The sequence below is a fragment of the Aphis gossypii genome, chromosome X (genome assembly GCF_020184175.1).
Source record: "Aphis gossypii isolate Hap1 chromosome X, ASM2018417v2, whole genome shotgun sequence".
NCBI lineage: Eukaryota > Metazoa > Arthropoda > Insecta > Hemiptera > Aphididae > Aphis > Aphis gossypii.
Window position 1 is genome coordinate 48,687,269 of NC_065533.1, and position 4,279 is coordinate 48,691,547.

Below are 4,279 nucleotides of genomic sequence, written 5' to 3' on the forward strand. Positions count from 1 at the left end.
ATTGCACCGGACAGAAACATAATATATGTCATTATTCCGAACAACAGCTCATACAGCCTTATATGACTATTAAGATTCATAAGCACAATAGCCCCGACGTGAATTACAATCCAACTTTTACTAGGTATAAAGCATTTGTTAAAAATAATACTTTGGACGATTATGTTTATTATTTTATATTTGTGCTTATTTATTATAATTATTATGCCGATTATGTTTATTATTATTGTTAGTATACTAACATTTTTCTTCAGTAAATTTTAATTTTAAGTAATTTAAAATTTAAACATGCTTTTTTTTATAATAAAAACTACGATGATATGTGTTTTTTCCAATATATGTTCAGCATATATAATATGATAATTTGAAATGTTTTGTAGCATTATAATCCTGTAATTTTTTTTCTCCAATATATTGATTCTAATGGTTCTATAACACATTAAATATATGGTCGAAATTGTAAAAAACCAATTGTTCATTTAATATAATATATAGACAAGTGTATACAACATGTTAGTAACATTTCGTAAAAAAAATATTAATCATTTAACTATGGTATAGGTATAATCTATGTATTGTTTATTGATGTGATTTAATAATGAACATTAATTAGTAAATTATATTTAGTTCAGTACACAACTTAAAAAGTAACTATAATAATATATAACTATATTGATAATATTTAAACAAAATAACATAATGTTAATCGTTTTTATGGTCAAATCGTTATTGTATACGATTTTTGTTCGATTAAACAATACTCCTACTTTTACATCAGATTTGCGTAATTAATTTTCGTTCTTTATAATAGCTTATAATAATAATATTTTAACCACTGATGAAGAGTGTTGATGGAATTGCTGTGACAAGTACAGCATGTGCGACATGGACGAGGATATCGTATATTGTGTTCTACTGTTCTGGCTGTTGGCATATTTTTGATTTTCGATCGTTTAAATAATATAATAAATTGGACAAAACTAAAAATTAAAACCAATCGTAAAATAATTTTAAGTGGACTCACGAACATTTATATATTCTTGTGGTATCGCGGCTTGTTGTAGTTGTTTCTATTATATACGATGTTTATTATTTTTATTTAAATTTATTACGATAGGGACATTTAATGCGTAGATAGGCCTACAAAGCGGCTGCAGCCGGCAATACATTTTTAAAAAACGTTAATCTTTTTTTTTTTTTTATGGCGCAACTATATAAGCCGCCATCGGAATTTAATGATTATCTTTATATCTATCGTATCTAAACATTCGAATAATATATTATAATGACGTTTACGCCACGGGGCACAGTATAATATTATCATTTCCCTAATTTGAATATTATAAAATGGAAGATAATAATCTTCCAGCGTGTAATGTAATTATTTAAAATGGTAGGCACGGTATCGTGCATTTTAGGCGTATATACGATATAATAATAATAATTTAACTCAATGGTTTTTTGACTGTCGTATTATAATTGAACTTCAAGCACTCGGTTTTAGTAGAATACCTATACATATAGGATGAAAAAATAAAATTGTACATTGTTATAAGCACATAATTGATCACGTGCATGCAACAAACGTTTGTGGAAAGAGAACAACAACAACAACGACCACGAGGAGGAGTAAAAATATTATATATTATAAGGATATCAATATAATTATCATATATTATAACGATAGTAATTACCACGGTTATATGGATATGGATATATATGTATATATATATAAGCATATCATATCTATAGCCGTAATTACTATAAATAAAATATTATATAATATTATTTAAAATAATACCTATAATACCGAGTTAAATAAAATATAAAATAATATGAAATAATCACCAGAGATGACCCGATGAGTTCAACAAGCTATCGCGGTTATTAATTTCATCTCGTCGAACGATGACGGTATAATATCGACGAAATCATTATTTTAAGACGAACGAACATACTATTTGAGTTATGAGATTTATTATAACGTAGAACAAATAGTAGACAATGAATAATAATAATACTTTTAGTAAGAAATAATTCTACAAAATCTATAATATACAAGGCGATTACCAAGCGTATCAGAAATATCTGTCTTATTCGTCTTTGTCGATTTTACGGACCGATTCGGAAGTCGTGAACAGCCAAAACATTCGAAAAATCAGTCTCGCAAATTATAATAATAATAATATAATTTAACTTAATGTCAAACGTGCATGCTATAATTTAATAATATCATCTATAATAGTGTAGATTGGCGATTGTGAACTTATATACAACTCCTGCTGTATAACAATTACCTATAGAAAATTATACAAAGGCGTGTATAGTAGACACGGAATTCATTTTAATTGAAAAAAACTTATTATACACTTTTTTCGTCAATTGCTCAAGCTTATAATAAACTGTGTAGAGGATCATATAGTTGTGTAGTTACCTACGCAATTTTCGACATTCAAACGAATTTATACATGAGTTGTGTGAGTTTTTCGATTTAGAACGGAGCGATGATGTGTGTGTGTTTTATTATCTTTTTTTTTTTTTTGGTTTAAGTCTTAAAGCACGTTTTTACAACGGAAAAAAATGTTTTAGTTGAAAATATTCAGTGCAGAAAATATGATCTATAGATTGCATTGCTGGAATAATAAATTTCCCTTAATGCCTATACTAATTAAAATATTCGAGGAAAATAAAAACTTTTTTCGATATATGTATGATTAAATTTTTATTTATACGTCAAAAAGCTTGAAAATGAACACAAGGCAATAAGGCATAAGTTGTTTTTATAATAACGATTATAAAATATAGAACACTCATCATAATCACGATTTTATTTATCATTTGAATCATTTTTATCGTTTGAAGTTCTCATTGTTCAAAATATCTATAATAAAAATAATAAAATTATGTTGTAGTTAAAAAAGCATGTACCTAATTTAAAAATGTATAACGCAAAACTCAAAACTATAAACAATTTTGTAAGCATTTGAAAAGTTTATATTTTGACAACATTGTACGTTCAGAGTAGTTAAAACGTGAAATAACTACGCTTTATTTTTGAGCGATTTTTGTTATTTTTATACTCGTATTAGTATATTTTTCTAGTTTTCATTGATGAACATTTTTTATGCTCGCTAAAAGTATTGTAAATTCCATGGTCTCTCTCTTAAGTGATTTTATAGCAAATTACAAATATCACGTTTTTTTTTAGAATAAAATAAATAATAACGAACACCGAACGTCCGTACATGACTATAGGTACCTACGTAGTTGTTATATAGGTATATATATATATACATATTTAATATGTTGCAGTATTATAATATACGTACATTATGTAGTCAATCAAAGTATAAATTGTTTTGTTTGTCGTGATAACAAAAAAAATTCTACTTGCATTTAATTGTGTGTATTACACAATCAAGTTTAATAAATCATATACGCTATTAATAGTGAATTAAATTGTTAGACATAACTGCAGAAAGTAAAAACGATATCTGTCATTTATCAATGATCATTGAAATTGCAAGTACCATAAATTACAGACAGCGATATTATATAGATTGACGTGTATTCATATTTTTATGATAATGACCATGGAAAATATAAGATTATAATAACAAACCGATAATAATATGATATTATGCATTTATTGTATGGAAAATTATTAATTATTGCAAATTGGTAATTATTATGCAAATTGGTATTTGATCATAACACTAACACACTCGTTAACTGGTTATTCGCACGTGCTGATATTGTACACCATTAAACACTGTAGGTATTATATTATTACCTGTATGTACAAAACACACATATGTACATAAATATTAAACATAATTTACTTGTTTATCGTATGTATATAGGTATACAGCTCACAAAAAATGGCATAAACTACACAAGTGTAATGCACGTTAGTTTTAGGAGTTGTATATTTTTCTACACGTATTTTAAACACGCGATGATGAATTTATAGAAACTGAAATTTTAAAAGTATATTTTCACATATTACATAAGTTTAGAAACAATTAGAGAATATTTTTTGATTTTCAAATATATAATAATATATTGCCATTTAAAATTGCCTAAAAAGAAAAAAATACTTATTTCTATTGTTGGTCATTTATTTCATATTCATTTGTTTAACGTATATCTTTTATTATTTTAAATATTTGTACAACGTACTGAAAAGTCCAATTTTCCACAAACAACATACACCACAATGACAAATTATTATTTTTGTCCGCCTAGTTCTCCACCACATTTCACTACTATACTGTAG